The sequence below is a fragment of the Orcinus orca genome, chromosome 17 (assembly GCF_937001465.1).
Source record: "Orcinus orca chromosome 17, mOrcOrc1.1, whole genome shotgun sequence".
Lineage (NCBI taxonomy): Eukaryota > Metazoa > Chordata > Mammalia > Artiodactyla > Delphinidae > Orcinus > Orcinus orca.
In genome coordinates, this window is record NC_064575.1 from 68,894,397 (window position 1) to 68,912,607 (window position 18,211).

Consider the following 18,211-nt stretch of genomic DNA (forward strand, 5'->3'; position numbering starts at 1 on the left):
CTTTTTGTGTTGTGGTTATTCCAAACCAAATTCTTTGGCATTATATTTACTACAAATATCAGTAACTTATTAGCACTTACTATGAGATGTGCATTGTGCTAGGACCTTTGCATTTATTATCTCATTTACTCATCAGGAAAATAGGACATGCATAATATTATTGTCATTTTACACATAAGGAAACAGAGGTTCAAAGAGATTAAATAATGTCCCCAAGGTTATATAGCTCATAAGTGGCAGAGCCGGCATTTGAAACCAGGTTTGACACAAGCCTAGGCCTTTTACCAACTTACTTGACTAGTTATTGTAATAATTTCATTACTTGACATTTTTATGAGGTTTTGTAGTTTTAAAGCACTTTCGCAAGATCAGCCCCAAAGCAGGGTTTCGTGGTAAAGCACCAGCTTGAAGTCTAACATGTGTTTGAGTCCTAGTCCTTTGCTCACCTCGTGACCTCAGAGAATGACTTGACTTCTTTCGGCCTCTGAATTCTCATCTCTAAAATGAGAGCATGGAACTAGATGATTTTTCAGGGTCCTTCCACTGCTACTCTTTTTTTTTTTTTTTTTTTTTTTTGCGGTTCGCGGGCCTCTCCCGTTGCGGAGCGCAGGCTCCGGACGCGCAGGCTTAGCGGCCATGGCTCACGGGCCCAGCCGCTCCGCGGCTTGTGGGATCTTCCTGGACCGGGGCACGAACCCGTATTCACCGCATTGGCAGGCGGACTCTCAACCACTGCGCCACCAGGGAAGCCCCAGTGCTAATCTTTTTACCGAGAGATGATATAAGGTAAAACTGCAATCTGTATCATTGGCTAGCAAACTTCTTGATTATAATGTATAGTAAGAGATTCATTTTGCATCATGACTCAGCACACACACACACACACACACACACACACACACACAATTGAAATATAAGTTCTACAGAGCATACGGAAGCTGCCAGACCCACCGGGTTTTGCTGCAGTCATACACAATCTCCAAATCTCAAAGCAGCCAGCGTTTTGTCTGGCTCACAAGGTGGTTGGGGACACAGCTCCACCTTGTCCTTCCAGGACTCAGGCTGATGGCGCAGCCTCCATCTCAAAGGTCACCAGTTTTTTATTTTTTTTCCTTTTATTTTATTTTTTAATTTTTATTTTATATTGGACTATAGTTGATTAACAATGTTGTATTAGTTTCAGGTGTACAGCAAAGTGATTCAGTTATACATACACATATATCTATTCTTTTCCTTTTTCTTTTTCATTTTTCTATTCTTTTTCAAATTCTTTTCCCATTTAGGTTATTACAGAATATTGAGCAGAGTTCCCTGTGCTATACAGTAGGTCCTTGAGAGCCTGCATGCCGCAAACTGCAGAGCCCACATGCCCTGGAGCCCGCGCGCCACAACTAGAGAGAAGCCTGCGCACCACAACGAAGAGCCCGTGCTGCAACGAAAGATCCCACATGCCTCAAAGAAGAACCCACGTGCTGCAACTAAGACCCGATGCAGCCAAAAAAAAGAAAAATAGAAGAAAAAAAAAAGACTGGCTTATATCCAGTTGGAAGTGAAACAGTTAAGAGTAAATCCTAGTTTTAGCCAATCAGAGGTTATTTTACTGGTTTTACACAGGAAATGTCATAGTGTCCATGTTTCTGCTTAAAGAGAAAACAAAACCAATCAGAACGTTGCTTTATTTTAACACAATTAGTCAGGCTCTCATCACAGGAAGCAAACTCTAATCACTCTAATCACCCACTGATACAGCAGGAACAGATTATTGATCTGGCTGAAGAGGGGCAGACCCGCAGTGACTGAACTGAGCAGGTATCCAGAGTGCTGCAGTATTTAGCAAACAAAGAAAAGCCACCCCTTGGATCATGGATGTTATGGTTAGGAAACCTCCAGTACCTCGGACATTATGAAACAACAACTGAGTTTGTAGGAAACAGACTGAACCCACACCCTAGAATGAGAATTATTTACATTCTACAATTAACATTCTATAATTATATGGCTCAAACTCCATATATGGCTCTCACAACAGTGAGAAGCCCGCGTAACACAAAAAAAAAAAAAAAAAAGAAAGAAAAGGAGTCCTCAAATCTGGAAGCTTCTCCCACCCAGCCTATAGCCTGGGGTTGTCTTTGTGCTCACAGCTTCCCAGTGAGTCAGAAGATATCTGAATGCTTGGATCTGCCTGATGTTTTGCTGTTTATTTAGGACAAGACCAAGCCAAGAGTCACATCATTTAAAACACGTGAAAAGAGGTAAGTAATTTGTCTCCTATTAAAAAGGTGAGACGCATTGACAGGATTAACAGAGGCCCCTCCCTTCTGCAGAATCCAGCCCACAAACTGGGTGGAGAGTTGGACGTGAACTGTGAAGAGAGCGAGAGGGAAGGGCGGGTCTCGGACTTGGCGGATTTCGGTTGGGTGTGGATTCTGTGTTTGCGAGAGAAGATGCAGCAGGGTCTTTCTGCAATGAGAAGCCCCATAACAGAAATTAAGGTAGGTCCTGGTCCATAGACTTTTTTTTTTTTTTTGCGGTACGCGGGCCTCTCACCGCTGTGGCCTCTCCCGTTGCGGAGCACAGGCTCCGGACGCGCAGGCTCCGCGGCATGTGGGATCTTCCCGGACTGGGGCACGAACCCGTGTCCCCTGCATCGGTAGGCGGACTCTCAACCACTGCGCCACCAGGGAAGCCCATAGACCTTTTTTTTTTAATTCAAGAGAACCTCAAATGCCCGACTGACAGGTGGTTGATGGACACGTGTGGAGAGGCACAGCCTAAGACAAGAGTGAACGGTGAGGCTACCACTAGTGTAGAAGGCATGCTCCTCCTAAAGCATTCAGCTCACATCTTTAGTTGTTTTAAAATAACATAGAACAAAATCACTGCCCCAACAAAACACCTCTGCAGGCCCCACGCTCCCCTCGACCCACACGTTAATAAATCCTGATTGAAAGGGTCAGAAGCTGGTGGAGCGGTGCCTCTGCCTATTCTAAAGGTTGCAAATTTGCCATTCAATGTTCTTTTCACTTTGCCACTTCAGCCTTGCTCATAAGGACAGCCTTACTCAGATGATTTACCCAAGAACATGGTGATAATTCTTTCTGGAGACAAGGGTAGAATGGATCGTATTAATTACATCCAGGTGTGGTTATTTACTATGTTAGAGTTTAGAATCTATACCAGTAAACATAAAGATGATTTTGCATCCATCAGTACTATCTGGTTATGGAAATGTGTTGATTTCCAGAGTTATTTAAACTTTATCTCTTTAAGCAAACGAAAGCCATCAAGCCAATAATAATAAGTAACATTTATCCTTCTATGAGTCACACGCTATATACTTTGCATGGAATACCTCATTGTCTCATTTAATGCTGGCAACAACCCTCCAACGTAGGTATTGTTATTAATTTCATTTTACAAATAAGAATGCCGCCGAGGACAGAGAGGTTATGCGACTTTTCCAAAGTCACACAGTAAGTGGCAGAGATGGAATTTGAACCTGGGGGTGTGGCCAAGTTACCATCCATAATTCTAACTAATTAACTAACAGTAAACCTCTTGTCCTTCCATGGACTCCACGAATTCTCTTGAATTCTTTCGTAGGCCAGTGGAGGGAGATACTGCAGAGCCCTAGACCTGCAGCCATCTTTACTCCCACTGCCTGGTAGAAAGAGAGTTTCATGAGGCGTGTTCCTTGCAGCCCCTTGACCCCTATATCTTCTTGGAGCATCGTTATCTCTGTTGAAGTTCCTCAGAGCAGTGGCAAGGGTCTCGGAGTAAGGGCCTAACTGCATACTTACTGCCAATTGGAGCGTGTGAGAGAATGTCCAGGTTGTGCGTGGACAGGTAGATGAAAATCCTATGAGCGTGAAAGCCTGATGCATCCCAGGTGAGTGAGCTAGGACTGGATGGCTGTTCCCCAGGGCTAAGACTTCCAAAACTGGGGATACCCCTTGGCTTCCTTTTGACTTCCCAGGTAGCACGCCAGATACGGAATGCATGCCCCCTTGAGGAGTGAAAATGTTGTGGGGTGCAGAAGCTTGGGAATGCTTGGGAAAATGTTCGGGGTGCACCTGCTGGGAATTAACAAAGAAAGATTTTTTTTTTAGTTCAACGCCGGTTAAGATGTTTTCTGCTTCAGTACCATGGGACTCGGTATCAGGTCCCTAGAGAAATAAGGACATAAAGGGATTGTTAATGAATCATAGCAAAGAAGAGCGAGGCTGATACGCAGCCTTAGGAAAGGGAGGGAGTGAAGCTGTCTTGCTTGTGATGGAATAAAAGAGTTTGACCCAGGTGGGATAACATTTCAATATCTTCAGCCGTTAACAGGCTGTAGCTGTTGCAGTTTGTAAACTGCTTTCTCTCGGCCTGGATAGGGTCTGGGTTCCTCCTTGGCTGTCTTAGTCTCACTTTGGCTCTGTCTGGCCCAACAGATCACCTGAGTTTCTGCCACATCTCCCACCTGAGCCCTCTGGGCCTGCCTATCCATTGCCCATCCACCGTCAGGCTCTGCCCCGTGGCAGCCTCATCCTCTGCCACAGGGCGTTGGGTAGGTTTGCCGGTTCTGCTGCCTTCCAAGGTCTCTTGGAGCTTCAGGGACTCCTGGGCCCTGGGACTGAGAGCTGCCTGGAGAACCTCAAAGTCAAGGCCTCCCTCTACTAACTGCACCGACCACCAGGTTGCCAGAAGTGGCTGTCACTTTTCAGAGTCTTAACTGAGAAGGAAGGTAGAAATCTCTCTTCCTATTGGCTTTCTTCTCCAGGTTTTAGGCTTTCTCCTGGAGAGGGGAAGTCAGGACACACTCTGAGCACTGCATTCTCCATCCTTCTTCTCTGACCTCTGTGATTTAAGGGAACTTAAAGTGACTCACTGAATAACCTCTTTGGACTTTAGTTTCCTCATTTGGTCCATTCTCACTTTCTTCTTCCCATAATCCCATCAGTTACAAGAGGTGAGCTTTTCTTATTTCCCTGACATTGCAGCCACCTTGAAACATGGAGCAAGAAGTCTTTTTTTTTTTTTTTTGGCCCTCCCACACCCATGTGGCTTTTGGGATCTTAGTTTCCCGAGAGCCCGGGGCCATTGGCAGTGAAAGCACAGAGTCCTAACCACAGGACAACCAGGGAATTCCCAAGGAGCAGGAAGTCTTGTGTCCCAGCTGTCATGGGCAGAAAGGGTGGCTTTTCTATACTAGGAAGAACCCTTTGAATTAGTCCACTAGGCTTAACCTTGATGTAGTAAAAAGACTCCACAGCTAAAAGCTACTGCAAACCCTCATTATCTCTCCCCATAAAGCCTGATTTTATTGTCTTTCTAAAGAGGGCAAATACACTCTATCACCTGAGGCTTAATAATGGCTCCTTCTCAGAGGCCAGAGAGTGCAATAAAACATAATTCAAGGGCGAAATTACAATGCACAGCACTAACATTTCCAAACCACATTTTTAAAACTATCACCATCTAACCATTCCCTCAAGGCCTCCTTTATATTGAAGATCAGCACATATTAAATTGGAAGCATATTTCTGCTCTGCAAATTGATTCATGTTTCACTCAGATTAAACTACTCATCTTCAGTAACAGGTGTCAGGCACCTACACCCTAATCCGTGTCCACAGTAAATGGAGATCTTATGCGAGGGTCTTTTGGTGAGAAGTTAACCATTTCCAGCACACAGCAAGTGCTCTTTCATCCAGGAGACCATTTGAGATGATACAGAGTGGAAAAACCACTCAATCTGCAGTTGGGAAACATAAGCTGTGGTCCTTGTTTTGCCACTCTTGACCTCTGTGATATAAGGGAATTTAAAGCGACTCCCGTAATAATCTCTTTGACCTTTCGTTTCCTCCTTTGATAAGACGCTCTCTTTAAGGACCATTCTCAATATTTATATTGTTACTAAAAAACAAAACAAAACAAAAAACCTTCAGCATTCTTCATTTATAATGTTATGGAATGCTGCCCCCTTGTGTTTTCTCGGGGTTCATCTAGTTTTACAAAATTTAAATACATTCTTCATTTTAAATTGATTAAAATTCTTCATTTAAAAATTGATCTGTTATGCTCAACTCCCACTGAATCAAATATTCCTGATACTTGGTTTAAAAAATAAAAGAAGTTCACTTGGGACTTCTCTGGTGGCTCAGTGATTAAGAATCTGCCTGCCAATGCAGGGAACACGGGTTCGAGCCCTGGTCCGGGAAGATCCCACATGCTGTGGAGCAACTAAGCCTGTGCACCACAACTACTGAGCCTGTACTCTAGAGACCATCAGCCACGACTACTGAGCCTGCGTGCCACAACTACTGAAGCCAGTGCACTTACAGCCCGTGCTCTGCAAAAAGAGAAGCCACCGCAATGAGAAGCCCGCACACCGCAATGAAGAGTAGAGCCCGCTCGCCCCAACTAGAGAAAGCCCGCAGGCAGCCGCGAGGACCCGACGTAGCCAAAGGTAAATGAATAAAAATAAATTAAAAAATTCTAAAGTTAAAAAAAAAAAAGTTCCCTTGTAAATGCCAATCCCACTCCATTAAATTGGTCATCCTTTCTTATTTGGAATGCTGAAGATACTCAGATGAAGAATTGTGTTATAACTCAGCTGTCACTTGGGAAATTGTGGAAAATTTGTTTTTGGGAAATTGTGGAAAACATTGTCCAAACAAATTCCAGCCTAGGATCACTTAAGGACTTTAAAATGACTTCCACTGTGCAGTTCCCTCAGTCAGATTCAGTACAAATTATATTTTTAAAATAAATGTTCTAATAGAATTAGAATATACATACACAAAGTGCACAAACCATAAGTGTACAGCTCAGTAAATTATCAAAAAATGAACCAACACCTATAACCAAAACCGGAGTCAGGAAATGGAACATTACCAGAGCCCCAGAAGCCTCCTTAGGTGCCCCTCCTAATCACTACTCTGTCCTTTCTTTCCAAAGGTAACCACTGTCTTGACTTCTAATACCATAGGTTCATGAGGTGAGGGTGAGGGAAGCAGTCTATATCTTGATCTGGGTTAGATGTGTAGGGTGATGTCACATTTTATATATTACATATGTAAGAATACATTGAGACATCATACACAAAAATAAACTCAAAACGGCTTAAAGACTTAAGTATAAGACATGACACCATAAAACTCCTAGAAAAGAACATAGGCAAAACATTTGCTGACATAAATCGAAGTAATTCTTTCTTAGATCAGTCTCCCAAGGCAAAAGAAATAAAAGCAAAAATAAACAAATGGGACCTAATCAAACTTAGAAGTTTTTGCACAGCAAAGGAAACCATAAACAAAATGAAAAGACAACCTATGGACTAGGAGAAAATATTTGCAAATGATGTGACAAACAAGGGCTTAATTTCCAAAATATACAAACAGCTCATGCAGCTCAATACCAAAAAAAAAAAAAGCAACCTAATCAAAAAATGGGCAGAAGACCTAAATAGACATTTCTCCAAAGAAGGCATACATGTAGCCAACAGGCATGTGAAAAAATGCTCAGCATTGCTAATTATTAGAGAAATGGAAATCAAAACTACAATGAGGTATCATCTCACACCAGTCAGAATGGCCAACATCAAAAAGCCTACAAATAACAAATCCTGGAGAGGTTGTGGTGAAAAGGAAAAACTTCTACATTGTGGGTGGGAATGTAAATTGGTGCAGCCACTATGGAGAATAGTATGGAGGTTCCTTAAAAAACTAAAAATAGAGTTGCCATATGATCCAGCAATCCCACTCTTGGGCATATAGCCAGAAAAAATGAAAACTCTAATTCAAAAAGATACATGTACACCAATGTACATAGCAGCATTATTAACAATTGCCAAGACTTGGAAGCAACCTAAATGTCCATCAACAGATGAATGGATAAAGAAGATGTGAGATACACACACACACACACACACACACACACACACACACACACACACGAATATTACTCGGCCGTAAAAAAGAATGAAATATTGCCATTTGCAGCAACATGGATGGACCTAGAGATTTTCATGCTAAGTGAAGTAAGTCAGAGAAAGACAAATACCATATGATACAACTTATATGTGGAATCTAAAAAAAATGATAAAAATGAATGTATTTACAAAACAGAAAAAGACTCACAAACATAGAAAACAAATCTATGGTTACCAAAGGGGAAAGGAGAGGGGAGGGATAAATTAGGAGTTTGGGATTAACAGATATACACTACTATATATAAAAAGATAAACAACAAGGACCTACTATATACCACAGGGAACTATATTCAGTATCTTATAATAACCTATAATGGAAAAGAATCTGAAAAAGAATATATATAACTGAATCATTTTGCTGTATACCTGAAACTAACACCACATTGTAAATCAACTATACTTTTATTTTTTTAAAATCAAAGAAAAAAATACATTGAGCTCTATACTTAAGTTTGTGCATTTTGCTGCATACAAATTACACCTCAGTAATTAATTCCAGCTTTTCTAGTTGGTTCTCAATGGTAGAGCTGACTCAAAATAACCTTATTTTTATGTTAACACCTTACCTAACTGTAGTATGATTATCAAAACCAGGAAATTAAAATCGTTACTATGCTATTAACTAAAATGTAGACCTTATTCCAATATCATCAGTTTTTCAACTGTTGTCCTTTTTGTGTTCCAGGATCCTATCCAGGATCCCGAATTATATTTAGCAGTTATTTCTCCTTCATCCACTCCAATCTGTGACAGTTCTGACTGGAAGCTTCTCTTTCAGACACACAAATACAATCACACCTGAAGTTTCATGATGTTTAACAGCTTCTTATAGATTGGACCCTAGATTTCCACCATTTCACTAGGTCTTCAAGACCTACTTTGTTCCAATATAGTAACGCACTGTCACCAAGGACATGTGGCCTTGTCCCCAGGTCTAATTGCTTCTCTCAAGGAGTAGCTGTGTCAGGTCAGGCTGACTCCACTCACCTCCTGGAATTTTTGTAAAACTTGTCTCTCTCATGAGCTTAGAAATTCAAGAGACATCTTTACTGTCACTTCAAGGCTGGATTAATGGTGGCACTGATGGTGGTGCAGCTAGCTACACCACCGCTTACCTTTATCAATTTCTTTGATGTGTGCCAGGATGTGATGAGCTTGGGATGGCTTAGACGTCATTATTGTAGCCAGAAATTGTCCAGTTGTGTATGGCCAGGTTAAATAGGATAGTGGGAAGAACATACAGGTGTGTGTGAGAGAGAATGGCAAATGTAGAGCAGGAAGGAGGGTTTTCACTCCAAAACAGTATTAGGATCTTAATGCTTGCTTCAGGCTCTCTTTCCTAGAGAACCTTGTCTAACACAAGGGATTTATTTAAAATAATACTAGCTCATGTCTCAAAATGAACCTATGTTGTGTCTGGCCCTGAGTCAAGCCCTTTCACTGGATTATTGAATACAAACTTCCCAATAGTCCAATAAAATGGCATTATCTTGCAGATGAGGTAACCATCACCCAGAGAAGTTAGGTAACTTCTTTAAAGATCGCACAGTAAGTAGGATGCTTTGTTTTAGGAGCATGCTGTTATTCTAACCAACTTTATATAGAATTACCTAGAGAACTTGCTTCCCATAGCACCACAATATTAATGACTTGGACATGCAATGCCTGTATTATTCATGCAAAAAAGATTCTACCCAAGCAATTAAAGACAGAATACTTAATTGAAAAGGTTGAGAAGGTTTTGTCTGAATGAGGAGCTTATTAAAAATGTGTTTAAACATAAAACAAACTCTCTTTTTGTGGTAATGGTGTAGAAAATAAACCCATGAAAATTTAAGAGCTAATTTTGGGAAAAAATTGCTTGAAGCAGCTTGTGTAAGTGATGTAGGTAGGTTTTGATCCATCATTGGGTTGTGAAATATATTGAGTGGGTTGAAACCAGTGCCAAAAGAAAAGAAAAGAAAAGAAAAATCTTATAAAAAAGAATAGGATAGAATAGAAATGATCTATTTACACATAGTAAAAGTGTGTATTGTTTTGTGAAGCTTTTCTTTGTAAATGTGTGTTAGAGTGTATGTGTGTGTGATGTAATTTTTTTCCATTGCGGTGAAAAAGGTTTTTAAAACACTGATATATTTGGTGACAGTATCACATAGTTTAAAAAACAGAACAAAATGTTTCTGGAGTCAAAGACATGTAGGTTCAAATTATTTACCCAACTATAATTTTAGTAAGAATTTAAGTCCAATCTGCTTGCTTTCCTGCTGCTCTTCAATGGAGAGTATTGTAGAAAACATTTAGAGTCTCCTGAATTTTCTTTTCATGAGTAAGACCATGTCTCTTAATGCTTACAAAACATCACTGAAATGCACTTCTTAGAGGCTGTGTTCCAAACTTACTTCTACCCATGATGGGCTGGACCCCACAGACCTTTGCACCTGGTTCTTACATATCATCCATCATGGCATCTTTCTCACTCTCTCCACACCTGGGAGAATCTTAAGGTTGTTGAGGGACTTGGGCTAGTACTTGACTCAGATTCTGACATATCTTTGGTACAGAAAATGTTTATTCTCAGAATCATTTCTTCCCAGATGATTCATTCCTGAGACCAGACAAAGCATCCAAGTTTTTAGGGACATTCTTGGGCAGGAGAAGACCAGGAGATCATCTAGTCATGGTGAAATGGAAAACAATTAAACTGGGGAGGAATCTGAACTCCCTTTTGGCAGTACCCTCTATTTTTCCAGGCTCACTGCCCAAGCATAGATTCACTTGGCCTTTAACAGCCATCTACATGACACAGTAGGAATCATTTCATGACAGAAGTGGGGGCTGGAAAAGACCTAGCTTAATATCAAACCAGATAGTCTGAGGATGGGAAGGAGACTCAACTTCTTAATGTTTCCACAACCCTTGTGTTTACAACTAGATTCCTCTTCCCTGGAATTTTAACTTCTACTCTTGGAGCAGAGAACATTTTTAAATGCTTTCACACTAGAAAAGACCCACCCACAAATTAAAAAAAAAAAATAACCTCTGTAAAAATTATAAAAGAAAGGCATAATAATTATAGAGAACATTAACAAAAGAGAGAAGCAAAAGAAGAAAATTTACATTATCTCACCACTTATGGAAAGCTGTGGTTTACACCTTGGTATATATTCTTCCAGACTTTTTTTTCATGCATGTAAAATACAAGTCGTTTGTTCTGCTGTTACGATTGTCATTTAAACGTCACATACAGCCATGATAATTCCTTAGGATAATTTCTACAAGTGTAATTACTGTATTTCCTGAGTCAAAGAGTACACACATTTTGAAGGTCCTCTGTCTCAGAACTAGTTTTCATATACATTCCTAGCCGTCCTCTCCCCTCTAACTTTTATATGCAACCTGTTGAGATTCACAGCACTGCTGTTGTTGTTCTGTTGTAGTCTATAATATCCCCTTTTGCTGAGGAATTATTTGGTGAAAGACAATGTCTGGTCATTTCCCCGAAGGGTAGCAGAATATGCCTTCCCAAATATGCCACTTTAGTATAAAAGATTCTTTTGAACTGAAGGCAAATGAGAAGAAGCAGGTACAAGAAAAACTCTCCGCCTTTCCCTTATTTGCTTAAGAGCACAATATAAATTTATAAAGGTGTCCCTCCCCGCTCCTCTTTTCCATAAAGGGCAGAAGTTAATCACCAGAGACAACTCTAGTCCCTTGTGAGCTTACGAGGTGGCACCATAGGAATCTGCCTAACAAGCCTTGCTAAACTTACCATTTACCTACCGTAAGTTAGTGGCCTCATATATTTCTCTTCCCACAGTTTGCCACCCCTAGAAGCTCAAAGTCTTTTTTCTTTGTTTTATCACTTCTCTAAAAATGTATTGTTCTTTTGGTAAGATGCTCTGTAAGACCAAGTTCTAACCATCCCTTTGAGTTACTCATCACTGGGTATTCCCATGTGTATGCACAATGCACATGTTAGTAAACTTCTGTTTGTTTTTTTCTCGTTAATCTGGTTTTTGTTAGAGCCCCAACTGGAGAACCTAAGATAGATAGCTGGTCTAGAGTCCTCCTCTTGTCCCCCAAAATGCAAAATTTTTAATCTGTATGTTATACAATTAAAATGAGCTCAAGAAACAACTTTGATACATCTTAGATATAAATATTGTGAACTGACATTAATTGGTACAACTGTTGAGACGTACAAGTATAACCAGAAAGCACAGGGCAGTTAGCTTTTTATGGATAAAACGTGACCAATGGCAGTAGGGTTACAGGGGAGCTTATCTTCTTAGAGGTATCTCTGTAAGGCAACATTGCAGGAAAAAAAAAAGTTACGAGATAGGAGAGGCAATTGGTTTACATTTTCAAACTTATCAAATTTCACATGAGAAATCCAACTCATTAGACTCTAAGGTTTAGTTCAAATGTTACTTCCTTAGTGGAGCCTTCTGTATTAGGGTGCAGAGAAGCAGAACCATTAGGAGATAAACATAGTTGTAAGAATGAAACAGTCTTTGTAACACGATGTCTGGATAGAGTGTACCATTTTGCACACACTAGTATTCTTATACATTGGTCAGCAATGTATAAGAATACTAGTTACCCTATAGCTTTGCTAACAGAATATATCATAATTATTAATTTTCGCCGCTCAGATAAGAAATGGTATTTCTCCTTTTAATTTGAATTTAATTATGAGTGATGCTGAAGAGCTTTTCATAAGTATAAGGAACATTTATATCTTTTTAGGGGGCTACTTTCTGCTTCATGTTTTTTGCCCATTTAGCTAATGGGGTTTGATCAATTTCACCTTGGTGTTACGAGTGCTTTACACGTTAGTGATATTAGTTCTTATCGGCAATATGTGCCATTAAGTATTTTCTTCCACTTTGTAATTTCCCTTTTGACTTTGCTTATAGAGTTTTGTGCCATGCAAAGCTTCTTTAAAAATATTTTTATTTGTATCTAGCTGAATTCATGAATCTTTTCTTTTGTTGTAAATTTTTAGATGTATTTAGAAAGTCAGTCTTTACAGGTTTCAAAGGAACCCACCTGTTTTCTTCTAGTATTTTCATGGCTTCATTTTTATAGTTAGAGTTCTTATCTATTTGTTGTTGTTATTGTTGTTTTGTACAGTGTGAGTTGGGGATACAATTTGATCTCTTTCTAAATGGTTTTCCAGTTATTTTGGTCCAATTTTGGTCCAGTGATCGGAGATGTCAACTTTATCACTCATTGCATTTCCATATATATTTGTACTTTCTAGTCTATTTCTCTGATTCATGTGTCTATTCATGAATTATTCCCACATCCTTGCACTTAAAATGGCTTTCTGATATATTTGATGGTCTGATAGAGATTTCTGCCTCTCCTTGTCCCTCAATGGTGCTTCTTTTTTGGTGTTTCCCTGGGTATTCTTGCATGTTTATTTTTCATGTGATTTTTAATATTAACTTATCTCATTTTAAGATAAAAGCTTTTTGGTATTTTTACAGAGGCTTTATGAAACATTTATTAAATTAACTTATGAAAAACTGACAGCTTTATGATGTTGAGTCATTTTATTCAAGAACAAGGGATGCCTGTCCATTTAAGCTCATACGTCTTCCAGGAGTGTTTTAGCATTTCCTCATGTAGATTTTCCAAATTTCATGTTAAGCTTATTTCTAAGTATTTTATCTTGTTTTTTTTGCTATTGTAAATGGGATTCACTCTCCCATTACTTTGTGTATATGAAGGATATTAATTTTGTATGTTAATTTTATACCTTGCTATCTTTAAAATTGTATGTGCTTTAGTACTTATTCTTAATTACATCTTTTGCTTTTTAAGCATTTAAAAATAACTTAGCTTATTAGTTTCACTATCTCAAGTCTTTGCAGATCTAGTTCTATCATCTTTGTTTTATTTCTGCTGGCTGTTGCTCATGGTCTATTATTCCCTATGTGTTTTGTGATTTTTTTCGACCATGTATTCATACTCCTTGGAACTCTATCTGTGAAATTATTTGAGGCCTCCATTTAGAGTGAGTTCCTCCAGAAAGGACCCCATTTACTTCTGCTAGATGTTTAAGGACAATATCAACATATGACAAATTCAAAACAATTCTTAGCCTTGAGGCTTTTTTTTCAGTTTTAATATTTTTTTATTGAAGTGTAGCTGATTTACAATGTTGTGTTAATCTCTGCTGTACAGCAAAGTGATTCAGTTATATGTAACAATATATATGACTGAATATATACATTTTTTAATATTCTTTTCCATTATGTTTTTTTTTTCATTATGTTTTATCATATGATATTGGATATAGTTCTCTGTGCTATACAGTAGGATCTTGTTTATCCATTCTATATCTAAAAGCTTACAGCTGCTAATCCCAACCTCCCACTCCATCCCTCCCCCACCCTCCTTCCCCTTGGCAACTACCAGTCTGTTCTCTATGTTCATGATTCTGTTTCTGTTTCACAGACAGGTTCATTTGTGTCATATTTTAGATTCCACATATAAGTGATATCATATGGCGTTTGTCTTTCTGATTTACTTCACTTAGTATGATAATCTCTAGTTGCATCCATGTTGCTGCAAATGGCATTATTTCATTCTATTTTATGGCTGAGTAGTATTCCATTGTATATATGTACCACATCTTCTTTATCCATTCATCTGTTGATGGACCTTTAGGTTGTTTCCATGTCTTGGCTATTGTGAATAGTGCTGCTATGAACATAGGGCTGCATGTATCTTTTTGAATTATAGTTTTGTCTGGATATATGCCCAGGAGTGGGATTGCTGGGTCATATGGTAATTCTATTTTTAGTTTTCTGAGGAACTTCCATACTGTTTTCCACAGTTAACCTTGGGGCTTTTTAATTCACACGGATAGTGTGAATTCAGGCCATAAACCTGGATGAGGGCTGTCTTAGAGCTACAATTTCTCAGGCAATATCTCTCCCCACTCATTCACCCAGTTCCAAGATTAAAAAAAAAAAAAAAAAAAAGCCAAGCAACTCTTTACTCTCTGCTTCTGAGAGTGGGTTTATTTCTGGATCTCCTTTTCATTGATGATATAGCCATTTAGGTTCCCAGCTTTATGTGAGGGTCTCCTAGAGGAGTTCTCTCTTTGAGGGCTCTACCCTTGAGCTTGAAAGGCTGCCAAAATAGACCAGACTCCAGGGGTTGGCAGATGCTCGAGGACAAAGCATGCTTGTGTGCTTACTTACCTCTGGGTTCCTGCCTTTGATTAATTTTTGCTTTCTAAGGATTAAAAAAAATTTCTTACTGGTTTAACAATGTATTTTAAGAGCTTTTATATAAATATGTTGTATAGTTAAGAATATGTAGGCTGTCTCACCTCTATCGGCCTTGGAGGTTTAAGGTGATTTTTAAAACATTCAGTACATTTAAAATTAACTAAAATTATGATATAGATAACTATTTATACACATGGAAAGATGGTGATGTGATGGTCAGTAAGAAGAAAAAGTTACAAATTGTAAAAGGTATGAGCTCGTCATAAAATATTCACAGAGATCCCTATATACAGAGGAAATAGTTTTAAACCTAGTGGCTATTAACAGTGGCTGTTTCTAGGAGGTTGAATATTGGGTGATTCTTTTTTCTTTTATTTTTCCTTTTGTAATTTTTCATAATGAACATGAATTATTTAGATAAAAGTATTTTTAAAAACTATTTTTAAAATTATATAAATCTGAATGGAAATATTTCAAAACTAAGTAGGAATGGTGTTAAGTTTTTCAAAGCCCTTTGAATATCTTTAATAATTTATCAGCTTTGATTTAAAGCCTCTCTCTTTCTCTCTCCCTCTCTCTTTCTCTACACACACACACACACACACACACACACACACACACACACACACACGTTTTTTTTGTCCTATGGGCAAAATCACTAGGGTATAGGCTTCTATCTTCTGTAGAGCTATTTGGTCTCTAGGAATGAAAGATTTTCCCCCAAATGAGGCTGTTGGTAGAAAGGGAGCAGACAAGGGTAGTTCTCCTTCAGTGGAATCTTCCAAAAGTTTGATGGAGTTTGAGGAGGTGAAATGACTTAGATAATGTCTCCCCTGGAAGCATAAAATAGAGGAGCTAATTCCCCAAACGCTTTCCAGCGGATGAGTCTATCATTTTGTATGAATGTTTCCTGGCTGGAATGATTTACCATTTTTTTCCCCTACTACCTCATTTAACTAACTCCAGATGAAGAATCTTACAGCTTTCAACTCTTTTAGAATCTGTCTTGTTAATGGCTCTTTCTAGAATTGACTAGAAAAGTGTATAGAGAGAAATTTAGTATGGAAATCAGTAGACCATGAGCTCCAGGGACACTGTAACAGACCCTTTTCTGGGCAAGCGTGCAAGAAAGTGCCATTCCAACAAGACCAACTGTACATAAAAGCAGCGGCTGTCATACATGACAAAGTTTGGGAAAACAAAAAGAATACACTTGAAACTCCAGGAAAATTCCACTTGCATGCATCATAAAATTAGGAAAAAAGGGGAAACTGTGGAAGGTCAGCCAAGTCAACTGTTTTCTTTCAGATAGCCCCGCAGACCTGGGGATGACCAACAGTCATTTTAATTGTGAAGTTCAAATGTATAAAATATATTCATAAAATTTAAAGGGAGGCTTCCCTGGTGGCGCAGTGGTTAAGAATCCGCCTGCCAATGCAGGGGACGCGGGTTCAAGCCCTTGTCGGGGAAGATCCCACATGCTGTGGAGCAACTAAGTCCGTGCGCCACAAGTACTGAGCCTGCGCTCTAGAGCCCATGAGCCACAACTACTGAGCCTGCGTGCTACAACTACTGAAGCCCGTGCGCCTAGAGCCCATGCTCTGCAACAAGAGAAGCCAACGCAATGAGAAGCCCACACACAGCAACAAAGAGTAGCCCCCACGCCCAGCCACAAAGACCCAACGCAGCCAAAAATAAATAAATAAATTTATATAAAAAAAATTTTTTAAGGGAACTCCTTTCTGAAAACTATTTCGAGTTAACAGAATTTCAGAGCCTCACCAACAGAATTTTTACTTCCTCTCTATGTGGTTGAGTTTAAGTACTAAATAAAATTACTGAAAGCTCTTACAGTGTTACAAATGAATATACATTGTATACCAGGAGTAAATCTACTTCTTTCAAAGATCAGATGGATAATTTATTTTGATCATTGATTTGAAATCTCTTTGATGAAAATGCATTTTTGTCCTGTGTTGTAAGAAAAGGTTTTGAAATCGTGATCAATTCTATCATCACAGGTTGTCATAAATTACTTCATTATCACAAGTGCTGATAGATCAGACTTGGCAAGTTCACTGCACAGGAGGTTTGGAATAAGCTGAAGGTTTGTCAGGATGTCTCCCCAGTTTAAGTCAGGGTCCCTGTGCAGATACCTCCTCGAAGCAAGGAATATATCTAACCTTTATGTTCCTGGACCCTCCTCTGGCTTTCTAAATGGAGGTGTTTCATGGTGTTTGAGGAGATCAAGCGAATTAAATATGCAGCAAGTCAAACCCCATCCTGAAGAGGTGATGCTTCCTGGGAATCTGCCATGAACTACAAGAAACCTTTTTCTTATTTGATTTCTTCATGCTTCCATTTGTTTCTCTAAATGGATGACACTGTGTGTTCTTTCTATAACCAGAGTTGTGTGGTGAAGATCATGCGTGATAGTTTATTTTAGGAAGCTTTGAGAGCAAAGTGGCTATCCCATAAACATTCTTCTTCTCCCCCTCAAAAACAAGATTTTCACACAGTATTGTGAAGCAACTATACTCCAGTAAAGATCTATTAAAACAACAACAACAACAAGATTTTCGGATGAGGGAAGCAAATGAGAAAGACAGAACTGGATGTCTGAATGATTCTTCTGGAAGTGAAATCTGACTAGATCCCTCTTGTGTTTTGAGCTCCCCTTCTCAAGCAGAGTAAAATCCAGTCTTTGCCTGAAGGCTTCACCATATCTGGACCCAGAGACCTCTCTGATCTCATCCCTCACTGTGCCTGTCTTGCTCATTTCTCTTATGCCTCACAGGCCTCCTTGCAGTTCCTCCGTCCTCAGAGACTTTGCATTTGTGGTTCTCCCTGCCCTTCTTCCAGTGAATTCCACCACTGGCTCTCTGCCCTCATTCAGTCTCTGCTCAAATGTCATCTCTGAGGACTCATCCCTGACCTCCCCACCTAAAACAGCAGTTCGTCCTCTTCCACCTCCTCGTCTTAT

The 18,211-nt window shown here is 39.4% G+C and overlaps 1 protein-coding gene across 2 annotated transcripts in view; it reads left to right on the forward strand.

Annotated features, from left to right (window-relative positions):
- Nucleotides 1-955: 955 nt before the first annotated feature.
- The window catches only part of COL14A1 (collagen type XIV alpha 1 chain), a 272,810-nt gene continuing 255,554 nt past the window's right edge, over nucleotides 956-18,211 (forward strand). The window contains exons 1-2 of one of the 2 annotated variants that reach the window (XM_049700664.1): nucleotides 956-2,252; nucleotides 2,325-2,492. The gene's annotated coding sequence lies outside the window, so the exon portion shown is untranslated. The remainder of the gene's footprint in view (nucleotides 2,253-2,324; nucleotides 2,493-18,211) is intronic. The other variant, XM_049700665.1, reaches the window with a different exon arrangement.